The following is a 13,744-nucleotide window of genomic DNA, read 5'->3' as shown; positions in this document are numbered from 1 at the left end:
TATTTTACACGTAACATTTGTGCATTTTGTTGTACCTTGTTAATCTCGAAAATATATTTTGTGTGTGTTTCTGTAAGAAGGCAAACAGTGCGAGCACATTAGATAAAACATCTGATCAAGGAACACATCGTTCAGTGGACTACTGCCTACAAGAATGCATCAATGAATCGTGCGGCGTTGTTTGACTCTGCAGTCCTGGCTGCCGCGGGGCGATGGGTGCAAAGGTTGGGAGGTGATTGTGTGCACACCCGTTCTCAAATGGTTCAAATGGCTCTGAGCACTATGGGACTTAACATCTGACGTCATCAGTCCCCTAGAACTTAGAACTACTTAAACCTAACTAACCTAAAGACATCACACACATCCATGCCCGAGGCAGGTTTCGAACCTGCGACCGTAGCGGTCGCGCGGTTCCAGACTGAAGCGCCTAGAACCGCTCGGTCACACCGGCCGGCGCACACCCGTCCTCCTAACAGTCACTAGACAACCTCACTTACATGTCGAATACCGTGTTATCAGCCGTCAGAACGCTTCTCTCGCCGTACAGAGTGTAACTACTTTAAATGTTGAGGGCAAAATTGTGTAAGTTTTTATGGCTAAGTAACGTACTCACACAGTAGGCCAAATAAAAGAAAGAAACAAGACAAAGACTCTTCGAACGTACTTCGCTAGCTAGACCGACCGTCGCACGCAACAATACCCCAGTCCCTTGTCAGCGGTGCGGCAGCCTAGAGACGACTGGCGGCGGGGAAAAAGGAAAGGGTACACCGGGCCGATTGAGCGTGAGCGTACGCGGTACGCTTATACTGTAACAAGTCCGTAGTAGGTATGAAGATGGAGGTTGCTAGCAACTGCAACTGGCCATCTTTTGTGAATTTTAAGCGACTGTTACCGACAGCGAACAAACGTTTAAGAGCAGTATAATATTCAGGATGGAAACTGAATAACAACCACGTCTAAATACGTGATATAGGATCACTATATTTAAGTACGTGGTGCGTTCAATAAGTAATGCAACAATTATTTTCTCGGCCAAATACGGTTTTAAAAAATTCAGAATTTGTTGTGGGACATTGTAAAATATTCTCGCTACAGCCGCTGCAGTTTCATGAAGTTCCGATAGATGGCGGCGCTGTACGTTGCCTTCAAAATTGCGTGTGTAACGGAGGTGCGTTCTCTGCAGAGAAAAAAATGGTTCAAACGGCTCTGAGCACTATGGGAATTTACATCTGAGGTCATCAGTCCCCTAGAACTTAGAACTACTTAAACCTAACTAACCTAAGGACATCACACAACACGCAGTCATCAAGAGGCAGAGAAAATCCCTGACCCCGCCGGGAATCGAACCCGGAAACCGGGGCGCGGGAAGCGAGATCGCTACCGCACGACCACGAGCTGCAGACTCTAAGCAGAGAGCTGTCATCGAGTTTCTTTAGGCGAAAAATCAGAGAATCGCAGACATACACTGGCGCTTGTAGAATGTCTACGGAGACCTCGCAGTGAACAAAAGCATGGTGAGTCATTGGGCGATGTGTCTGTAACCATCGCAAAAACGTCGTGCAAACCTGTGCGATCTCCTGCGTGCCGTCCGCCACAGCTGTGACTGCTGCAATGGTGGAACGAGTGGATACTCCACTCAAGGTGATCGACGAATCACAAACTGTGCAACTGGACGACTCTGTTGGTAGTGCTGATATACGGCGACGAACCCAGCGGACACACACCTTTCAGTACCCAAACTGGTGGAAGAGTATAACAGAAGACCATAAGGAACAACGAAGGACTGTCTGAGCGGAGTTGTATTCGCGCTTTACGAGGCTGATTGTCACACTCTTTTGTCGAACACCATCACAGCTGATGAAACATGGGATCATGGCTTCGAACCGGAAACAAAACGGCAATCCATGGAGTGGCACCAAACTTCCTCTCCTCCGAACAACAAAACCGCATCCTCAGCCAGTACAGTCATGATGACCGCTTTCTGGGACTCCTAAGGGGTTATTCTGTTTGATGTCCTCCCTCATGGCGCAACGATCAACTCCAAAGGGTATTGCGATACCCTCAGGTAAATAAAGAAATAACTTCATCGTGTTTGTCGCCACAATAATGCTAACGAACTTCTCCAAAACAACGCAAGGTCTGACACAAATTTGCGCATCCGAGAGGACCTCCCAAAACTTCTTTGTACTCTTCATTATCATCCAATCTACAGCCCGGATATCGCACCTTCCGATTTCCATCTGTTTGGCTCAATGAGGAATGCACTCTGCGGGAAGCAGTATCTGGAGGATGGGGAGGTCGTTGATGAAGCGAAACGTTGGCTCCGACGTCGACCAGTAGAGTGGTACCATGCGGGCAACAGGACCTCCCACTAAAGAGGCGTAAGGTAGACACATTGAATTGAGATTATGTTGAGATACAACGTTTTGTAGCCAAAAGAGTCAGGAACAATATGGTGTATTGGAATCCTGAATTAAACCCACCTGCTTCAAGAAAGAAAATGTTGCATTACATATTGAACGCTGTTTGTGTGGGGGCTTGGTTTTTGCTCGGAAAAATAAATGATGGCGTACAATGAAGGCTTTCACGACCAGATGTTTCAGCTGCCGAGAATTCTTCCGGGTTGTATGGTCGTGATCCATGGAACTCTTCCATCTCTGACGTTTCGTCCAAAGCTACGTTGGACATCTTCGCAAGACTCAGCACAACCAGCAGCACCTCCGAAGATGTCCGACGTAGCTTTGGACGAAACGTCAGGGATGGAAGAGTTCCATGGACCACGGCCATACAACTCGGAAGAATTCTCGGCAGCTGAAATGGTGGAGTCCCACGAAATTGAATATGTGATGCTGTTACCCTCAATCAAGTTGCAGCCAACATCGTGTCCACTTCCGCAGCTCCTCATATCTGAGCACATACTACTGCGGGCAGTAAGACATTAAAGGCACTAAAACAGTTTACAAAACTGAAGTTGGGTAGTCTTTAACATTCAGCACTGAAGAAATACCGACTGCCATATAAGAAATAAAAGCAGGGAAAGCTCCGTGCTTTGATGGCGTTCACACAGAATTCTTTTTACGCTGTGGCAGGTATGTGAAAAGGTATTTAGCTGAGTTATTCAGAAGCACTCAGCATACTAGCAACGTGCCATATTAAATGAAACTAGCAAGAGTAATAGGCTTGCTGAAACCAGTAAAATCAAGCTACAAGCCGGAAAATCATTGACGCATAGCTTTACTTAGTAAGCTATGTAAGCTCCTGGAAATAGTAGTGTACAACAGAATACGGCACGAGATCTTTGAAAATACACCGGCTGAAAATGCAGGGTTCAGACATAACTGCACCTGAACTGATCAAGTCCTTCCCGTAACGGTCTTCGTAGAAGATGCCTTTCAAAATAAAGAGAAGTCATCAGTCGTACTCACTGATCTGACAGCTCCATATTGTACAGTCTGGAGCCAAGATGTATTGAAACTTTGCAGTCATCCCAAGCCTAAAACGTAGCAATCTCATCAATGAAATGCTCAGTAACCGATGGTTCAAAGTACTAACAAGCAACAAGATGAGTTCACAGAAAAAGCTAAGCAATGAGCTGCCAAAATAATCTGTTCTGGGTCCTCTTCTGCTCAGTTTGTACATATCAGATGTTGCTGGAGTCACATCAAGAAAGTTTAAATATATTGGAGACTGGGCACTCGCTATGAGGCATAGAGATCTTGAAGTTGCCGGTCTTTGTTCACCAATGATTTGTTAATTGCTGGTGCATATTTCTGCAAATGGAGGCTGCAGCTAAGTATCACTGAGACTTAAGTCTCAATGTTTCATCTAAACAACCAGTTAGAAACCAAAGAGCTCACGGTCTACTTTGAAGAAAGGCTATTCAGACGAACACGAAATATCTATCGGTCACACTTGATAGAACGCTCAGTTACCAACAACTTCCGTAAAGAATAAAGTCTAAATCAAAGCCCGAAATATCACCCTCCAGAATCTCTGTGGCACATGGGGATCCTCTGTATTGACTCTCCACACGCCAGCTCTGGGATTGATTTACTCTTTTGCGGAATATTGTTTCCCAGTTTAGACGAGCAGTACTAAGATCAGACTCGTTGACACAAACTACGCCATGTGTCCTACAGCTGGTACTATTAGATCTACGCCTACTTTCTACTAGTAATACTTAGCCACGCAGCGTCTTACCTCAGCTGTGGCAAACCCCATTTACAAGAGTAGCAAAAACTGCAGGAAACTCATGCAGACATTCCAAACATCAGCAAAGCAAATCTTCGATCTCTTCGCCCACTCTGCAAACTACAGGGATGTTAACTGGCAACAGCATTAATACTAATGACAACTGGAGACAAATAGACGACAGATTAATGCTACGACGGAACACCTTCATAGGGTGTGAATATCGACCAAGCCACGGGGCTTTTAATTGCCATCCAAGATCTGGTCGGCTCTTAACCGAATGAGAATAAACACTTCCGGGTTTAACGACTGCTGCACAAGTAGAAGAAACTAACTTCTCCAATTTGTGACTGTGGAAGTGAAAAGCAGACTGTTCACCAAGCAGTTCAAAAATGTCCTGTCATGGCTTTCCCTGGTGGTCCAACTGTGTTCCTGGCGATGACAGAAGCCGGTCGCTGTGGCCGAACGGTTCTAGACGCTTCAGTCCGGAACCGTGCTGCTGCTACGGTCACAGGTTCGAATCCTGCCTCAGGCATAGATTTGTGTGATGTCCTTAGGTTAGTTACGTTTCAGTAGTTTTAAGTCTAGGGGACTGATGACCTCAGATGTTTAGTCCTATACTGCTTAGAGCCATCTGAACCATTTGAGCGATGACAGAAGGATTAATAGGCTATATTCGGGGATATTAGTCTGTAATGAGAAATAATTGCAAACAGTACTTCCAGTGATGTTGCCATACGCTAAGTAAATAAAATAAACATATTTATTTCGGTTACTGATCGTGGACAGCATCGGGAATCGATAATAGATTGAGAACTTCGATGTTTTTGAGTAAAAGACTATGAACATTACATCTTTGGTTGCATCTGTCTTTCATAGGCTTGGATAGTTACGTATACAATCCAAACTAAACGTGGCGTCTCACCACCGAATTCCCTCTGTAGAGTCTTACCCCGAATCTCTGCACAATTAGTGCCGTATTCGCGCTCTTGGTTATGCAGCTAGTAATTGGAGACGTGGAATGTAAGAGGGCTAGATTTACGTCGCGCATGGATAGAAAGATTCATGAACTTGGGGTCCCTATTCAGCAATATGAACTCATTTCTTTTAGATGTATTATTTTACTTCCATATTAAATATAAAGGTGTCTAAATAAAACTTTTTTACAGTATGTTAGTCACTAACAAACGCTACGCACTTACATTTTAGAATCATTTTTATGAACAAATTAAACAACATTAGTCAAGACATTAAACCCGTCACAATTTACTCTTGCCGGCTCCAGCCACTAGCAAAGATGTCAGTATTCTCTCCACTTTAAATTGAAAGAAAAATAAATAAATGCGCCATTACCTACACACATCAAAAGAAGTTTTGCATCACCCCAGTTCAGACGTTGACTATGGGTATTGTTTCACAGACACAGTTCCTTTGAATGTTCAGAGATGTCAGTAAACCCGCCCAAAGATGTAAACAGCCATGCATGAGCAGCGCCTATTAGACGGACGGGGTCCGGCAGCCGATCAGTTCCACTCAGTCCACTAGGAAGGGTGTACATGGCTCTTGTTGTTTGCAGTTTAACCATGCCTAAAGGGTAAATACCGCGATTCGATTGCGTCCGCATTGTTACTTTGTGCCAGGAAGGGCTCTCACCAACGGAAGTGTCCAGGAGTCTCGGGGTGAACCAAATCGATGTTGTTCGGAGATGGCGGAGATACAGAGAGACAGGAACTGTCGATGACATGCCTCGCTCAGGCCGCCGTCGGGCTACTACTGCAATGGATGACCGCCACCTACGGATTATGGCTCGAAGTATCCCTGACTGCAACGCCGTTATGTTGAATAATGCATTTCCTGCTGCCACAGGACGGCGTGTGACGACTTAAACTGGGCTCAATAGGCTGCATGATGGCGAGGTCCATCTTTGGAACCACGACACCATACAGCGCGGTACAGATGTGCCAACAACATGCCGAATGGACCGCTCAGGATTGGCAATACTTTCTCTTCACCGATAAGTGCCGCATATGCCTTCAACCAGACAATCGTCGGAGACGTGTTTGGAGGCCACCCGGTCAGGCTGAACGCATTAGACACACTGTCCAGCGAGTGCAGCAAGGTGAAGTTCCCTGCTGTTGTGGTGTGGCATTATGTGGGGCCGACGTACGCCGCTGGTGGTCATGGAAGGCGCCGTAACGGCTGCACGATACGTGAATGCCATTCTCCTACCGATAGTGCAAACCATATCGGCAGCATATTGGCGAGGCATTCTTCTTCATGGACGACAATTTGCGCCCCCCATCATTCACATATTGTGAATGACTTCCTTCAGGATAACGACATCGCTCGACTAGAGTGGACGGGTGGCCAGCATGTTCTCCAGATATGAAGCCTATCGAACATGCCTAGGATAGATTGAAATGGACGACGTGACCCACCCACCACTCTGTGGGATCTAGGCCGAATCGCCGTTGGGGAGTGGGACAATCTGGACCAACAGTGCCTTGATGAACTTGTGGATAGTTTGCCACGACGAACACAGGCATGAATCAATGGAAGAGGACGTGCTACTGAGTGTCAGAGGTACCGGTGTGTACAGCAATCTGGACCACCACCTGTAAAGGTCTCGCTGTATGATGGTACAACATGCAATGAGTGGTTTTCATGAGCAATAAAAAGGGCGGAAATGATGTTTATGTTGATCTCTATTGCAGTTTTCTGTACAAGGTTCCACAACCAAGGTGATGCAAAACTTTTTTGATGTGTGTATTTAGACCGTGCGAAATCCTGTCACGTCTTGAAACCTTAACGCAAATTCTCAACATTGCTCAACTCGAACTTGTCCCCAAAATTATTGAACATGTGCCCTGAATCCGCAAACTGACTTAAACAGTAGTAGTTTGGAGGTGGGACAACTTATGCAAGAGCAGGAAGGGGCTATCATGAGTCTACTCTGAAAGATTCAGGTTTGAAAACTGCATAAACAAGTATCGCCGTATATTAAACATTTCCTTACAAATTCAGCTTGTGTATGGCTAGTATGCTTGGAATCTGCAGTCTTCAGTGCACGAAAAATATGATATCTATGACCTTATGTGGCGGTGGGACTGAATTCCGGTGCCACTGATTCTGCAACCACATGTCTCACAGAACAGCATCTCGCAGTGTTTTTTGTAGAGCTGCTGAAATTCTAATATAAGAAAGAGAGTAGCAGAAGCGATGCATTGTTATGGTTATACATAATGGGCGAATATAATACTTCCTATCTATGGATTCTACATTCCAAATTTGTGTCGTCACGGAATAGATCTACAGAACAGTATTACAAAGCCGGTTACGTGATTTCCTAGAGAGAGAGAGAGAGAGAGAGAGAGAGAGAGAGAGAGAGAGCGGGGGGGTGGGGGAGAATAAATCATATATATGATCCACGGAGGGATGTACAAAAGTCAGATATTGCTTCCCAGTGCATAGCTGAAATCGATTTGGACACAACGAACACTAAGTTCTCGCACAAAATCAGTTATTTCATTTAACGTAACTTTAACGTTACGTAAAATTTCAGCTACGTAAATGAAACGCGAATACACGAAGTAAGGAATGATCTAAAAAAAAATCTTTTGCAACAGCGTGTTGAATGCGCCCATCTCGAAACACACAAGGCAAGCGCCCATCTTCAACCGATTCAACGAAAGAGCTGCAGCCAGTATCCGGAGCATAAGCTGAAGCAAGGCTCTGTTCCACAGCGTACTGTCTAACTAAATTCTAACGGCTAATCTGATTGCCAACGGTCTTGCCGCTGTGATAGCACCGGTTCCCACCAGATCACCGAAGTTAAGCGCAGTCGCGCTGGGTTAGCACTTGGATGGGTGACCATCCGGTCTGCCGAGCGCTGTTGGCAAGCGCGGTACCTCAGCCTTTGTGAGGCAAACTGAAGAGCTACTTGATTGAGAAGTAGCGACTCCAGTCTCGGAAACTGGCAAAACGGTCGGGAGAGCGGTGTGCTGACCACATGCCCCTCCATATCCGCATCCAGTGACGCCTGTGGGTGAAGATGACACGGCGGACGGTCGGTTGCGTTGGGCCTTCATGACCTGTTCGGGCGGAGTTTAATCTCCTGATTGCCTGTCACAGGTCAAAGCTTAGCGAGCGACAAAGAGAGCCCACGCGGTGCTGTGTAAAACACACCTCGCTGACAGACGAATCCCACAGCGGCAGTTTTTCATTGAGAAAACAAGTGACTCGCGTTTGGTATGCGGATGTGCGTAATCTGCATTACTAAGTTTGTTTCCCGGGGCACGACGGCCCGATCCAGTTGCAAGCTGCCAATCTACCGGCTTCCGGGGGCAACAAAAATTGATTTTCAATATTTGATAAATTTACTGTCCGAATTTAAAATATCATAATCTACGTACTAAAAGGTGTTATGTTACGCAACAAGTTTAGCATAGTTACGGAAAGTAAGTGTCTAGAGCCAGTCTAACTCACGACACAGAAATACCAGGACTATATTCATCCAGTATTTGAAAATGAGAACAGCAAGAGAGTTCCAACGTATATAACAGATAACGTGAAACCCTTACGAAACTTATTTTCTCGCTGGCACCCCGCCCCGTCACCCCATCCCACATCATGATGAAAGGGAAAAGTTTATCGTTTAATACATTTTCGTTGTTCATGCAGTCTAACTTCAGCATCAGGCATGAGGGTTTAATTTATTACTTCTTTTCTAATAACTCTATTCGCAACAAATTTTCCAGGCAATATCCACACATACCACTGAATGTAGCTGCAAAATTACATCATTGCACGACACATAGTTCAGGATATATGACATGCTAAACAATGAGATGTTTGAAAAACTAGTTTTTGCTTAAAATACAGCGCATTATCACCCAGACTGTACTCTTCCAGACTGAGCCGTGTGGAGTGGCCGTGCGGTTTGAGGCGCTATGTCTTGGATTGCGCGGCCCCTCCCGCCGGAGGTTCGAGTCCTCCCTCGGGCATGGGTGTGTGTGTGTAGTTCTTAGCATAAGTAAGTTTAAGTAGTGTGTAAGTCTAGGGACCGATGACCTCAGCAGATAGGTCCCTTAGGAATTCACACACATTTGAACAATCTCAGATTGGGCAACTTACAACAAATTTTAAATGTAATTTCAAACCTTTTCTAAACTTTTCCTTGCGTATATTAACGTAAAATTTTCAGCAAATTAACTCATTTTTAAAGTAAGCAAAAGAATGAAGCTCTTATATACATGAGAGGTCCATTCTTTATAGAATAGGGGCCTTAGTGGTAGAAAATAAGGATGTGTATGAAATAGCTTTGTTCACGTGTATACACTAAAACGGACCGAATGACCAGTACGCACTCACTTTTGTTTTCACTACGTGTGAAAAATAAGGTAAGCAGTTCTAGATTTTTAAATCGCCTTAATTATCAGCAAGCATGATTGACATTTGCGTGTCATACTATGAGCGAACTAACGCAAACGGTCTAGACACTGATTACAAATTATTATAACTCCATGAGCAGTAAAATACGTAGTACAAAAAGCTTTAAGAGTGTAAAACTGTGGATACAACGAAACTTTGGAATACACAGCATAGGTCTGCCCCCATACAAAAAACATCGCGGCACGCCTTATAGGATAACCTAAACTACGTTGTCCTTAGAGGTGGAAGATGCAAACCCAATTCTGTGACATTAGCTGCGAGAGAAGCAACAGTGGCATATCTGAATTACTTAAGACTTTAAAGCTTGCGTAAAAATTTCATAAAAATGATCTGAAATATGGCAGACAAATGCAATACAAAGATATTCTCTGCCTGAACTATAACTTTGTGGAAGAAACGTGAAACAATGCCGCAAAAACACCATTAATTGTTAGTGAGCAAGATTGCTATTCATCTCAATGCAAAAGAATACCTGACAGACTTTGATTGTTTCGCTGACCATCCCACGACCTTTGGTGCGAGAGATTTCAGGTTAACATTTCTAACAATCTGAAGCAAATAATACCTAACGACTACACTACCGTGCAACTTCATAACAGTACACAACAGATCACAGTGGAATGAAACATGTTAAAAAGCTCTAGCGCCCATTTGTAAAACATAAAAACGTGGTTTAAGAAAGTAAAAAAACCTCTAATGTAGATACACTTCAGACGTTCGAAAACAGACACAATTTCATGTCAATGCTCTATTATATCCGGTGCTTTAAACTTACTTCAGAATTATACGAGCATGATCATAAACAGTCATTATTTTCAGTTTAAAACTTTTAATAGTTAATTTGTCCCCGAAAAAAAATGACAGGGCCGCTGAGAGGGTCTACGCTTAAGCTGAATGTGCGATATGCGTAAACCGTTTCTGATATGGCAATGTTAACTTCCTCACGGCTGTTTTGTTTTGCTACATGTTAAACGAACAAGAAAATGTCTTCTGCGGTCATGCAAATATACACATATGCTCGCCCCTCAGCGCCGGAAAACGCTTGGAATAAGGTTTCTTGAAGTTTTTACCATCGTGGAATATGTATATCTGAGAATAGAGGTAGTATACATATCCTAGTATGTTTTGAACAGTGGAAGTACTCACCTCAGTGAACTGCTGAGTCGTTCTGGAAAGCTTGCTGCGACAGTCCGTTACATTTTCCAAAACACATGACTAAGTGCGCTGCAGTGTTCAACCAGTCTGCTGTAGTCACGTGCTACATGGTATGCCTAATTAAACTAGGTTTCTGCTTCTTCCAGAGTTTCAGCACCAGTTTTTTTATATGTCTCGTGCGTATAGCCCTATATAACAAGAAATTACTTCTATTGTTCTGTTTCTCAAGGAACTTCGCATAACCAAAGATGCAACCTTACAGCAAGAATATCTATGGAGTGAGCAGAACTCACTGTCATGTGAAAACACAGCAAGCGGAAATAGTCAAGTAACGCTGCTATGACACTCTTTTCGTACTGTACTGCGTAAGACATAAACTTTAGTATTCCACGTATTTGATTTGTTTGTACACATGTATTTACCACTTACAGCAATCGTGCTGAATTTTTTCCGCCGCGGATCAAATTCGAATTTCGTCAAAAGCAGAAAAGGTATGGTTTATAGGTGAGTACCACAAAGGTCTTAACTATAGTTGTTACACCAATACGAGGCGCTTTGCGTGTTGATTAATATTGAGACAGTGCAATTAAGGAATCAAAACGTGGGCTGAATTTCTGTGATTGTATGCCAATATATTTACGAGACAAGGGCTTGATAAATTCTATAGCTACAAGTCAGTTTGTTGAGTATATTATACATTTCGAACAATTTTTACCGACAGATAATTTTTTTTCGACAATCTGAGTATTTACTTTCGTATTATACAGATCTCTAAATCCCTGTGAATATTTTAAAGTAGTCACGATAGGAAGCTTTAGTACTGGTACCAATTACACGGAAAATGAATATGTGTTTTAGTTTTCCAGCGTGCGAAGCCTATAAAAAATACTAAACAAATAAAAAGCGGAAGTCTTTCGTCGCTAAGATATCTCAAAAGGCAACAATTGGTAATTTACTGCACGACATAACGGCAAATTCTATATTCTTCGAGACACCTTCAGTTTGGCTATGCCACGCGGTTTGAGGCGCCATGTTCACGGATTGCTCGGCTCCTCCCGTCCTAGGTTCGAGTCCTCCCTCGGGCATGGTTGTGTGTGTTGTTCTTAGCATAAGTTAGGTTAAGTGGTGGTGTGTATGACTAGGGACCGATGACCTCGGCATATTGATCCCTTAGGAATTCACACACATTTGAACATTTTGAACTGTTTCGTACTAGAAATCAATATTGCCACTGTATAATTTATAGGAATATAGACGCAGTAGCACGATAAAGCTCAGTACAAAACCTAAAATAGCGACGACTCTCCCCTCTTTTCTTCTAACCATAACCGTAATGGGATCTCAACTGTGACACTTGTCGCAAAGAAGTAAAATGCCCTAAAAGCTGTAAGCCATTTTCATTACAGATATATAATGCAGATTTCCTATGAGAAGCGTGTACAAAATGTATGATACATTTGAGCCGATCTACAAGACACTTAGCTGAACAATAGTCACCTGTCTGTCGTAGAGACATATTCCTACTATAAGGAAGCAACATTACCGGTACTCTGATCCTCCAAAGAAAATTCTCATTACATAATAGATTGGCGAAAGGTAGTAAGGGAATTATTTAAAAGCGCCAAGCTGTATCAGAGTAAGTACTAAATACTCAACATGGAAACGCTAAGCCCGAAGCAACTGTATTTCACTCAGTGGCAGCGTCATCTGAAGTTTACATCGTCAGACTGGATTATTATATAGTAAGTGGTTACCCGTCCTTTTTACGAACTGGAAAGTAAATTTTAGGGTATTGGCGTCTTAGAGCGTTCATTTTTAATCGTTACTGTTGAAAACAACACATACAGGGTGTTACAAAAAGGTACGGCCAAACTTTCAGGAAACATTCCTCACGCACAAATAAAGAAAAGATGTTATGTGGACATGTGTCCGAAAACGCTTAATTTCCATGTTAGAGCTCATTTTAGTTTCTTCAGTATGTACTGTACTTCCTCGATTCACTGCCATGAATTCATACGAGATACTCTACCTGTGCTGCTAAAACATGTGCCTTTACAAGTACGACACAACATGTGGTTCATGCACGATGGAGCTCCTGCACATTTCAGTCGAAGTGTTCGTACGCTTCTCAACAACAGATTCGGTGACCGATGGACTGGTAGAGGCGGACCAATTCCATGGCCTCCACGCTCTCCTGACCTCAACCCTCTTGACTTTCATTTATGGGGGCATTTGAAAGCTCTTGTCTACGCAACCCCGGTACCAAATGTAAAGACTCTTCGTGCTCGTATTGTGGACGGCAGTGATACAATACGCCATTCTCCAGGGCTGCATCAGCGCATCAGGGATTCCATGCGACGGAGGGTGGATGCATGTATCCTCGCTAACGGAGGACATTTTGAACATTTCCTGTAACAAAGTGTTTGAAGTCACGCTGGTACGTTCTGTTGCTGTGTGTTTCCATTCCATGATTAATGTGATTTGAAGAGAAGTAATAAAATGAGCTCTAACATGGAAAGTAAGCGTTTCCGGACCCATGTCCACAGAACATATTTTCTTTCTTTGCGTGTGAGGAATGTTTCCTGAAAGTTTGGCCGTACCTTTTTGTAACACCCTGTATATACAAACGGCAAGAGGAGTTCCGGCAGCATACCCTGATCTGAAATCTACAGTTAGTAAAGGTCTTAATAAGAGCAGTCCTGAAAACATCGACTATTTCAACAAGTATCATTCGTGCGGAAAATTTTGTGCTTTCGGAAAGTTTATTTTTTATAATACTATAAATTGTTCGTACCAAGGACGTGGAAATGAACATCGTTGTTAATATGAAGTAATATCTAAAAGCTCATGTTTATCGTTAATTCGATTTATTTTCAAACGTCTAGTGAATATCGCTTCGAAAATCTTGTTCACTTTCTTACTTAAGGAGTTAATTTAAAGAAACAAT

General features: G+C 43.3%; 1 pseudogene; it reads left to right on the top strand.

Moving 5' to 3' along the window:
* The first annotated feature begins 7,971 nt into the window (after positions 1 to 7,971).
* Positions 7,972 to 8,089, top strand: LOC126212609 (5S ribosomal RNA; annotated as a pseudogene).
* The last annotated feature ends 5,655 nt before the right edge of the window (positions 8,090 to 13,744 follow it).

Source organism: Schistocerca nitens, chromosome 1 (genome assembly GCF_023898315.1).
Source record: "Schistocerca nitens isolate TAMUIC-IGC-003100 chromosome 1, iqSchNite1.1, whole genome shotgun sequence".
NCBI classification, from domain to species: Eukaryota; Metazoa; Arthropoda; class Insecta; order Orthoptera; family Acrididae; genus Schistocerca; species Schistocerca nitens.
Note: the sequence above shows the minus strand (reverse complement) of the source record. Positions and strands in the feature narration are given on the sequence as shown.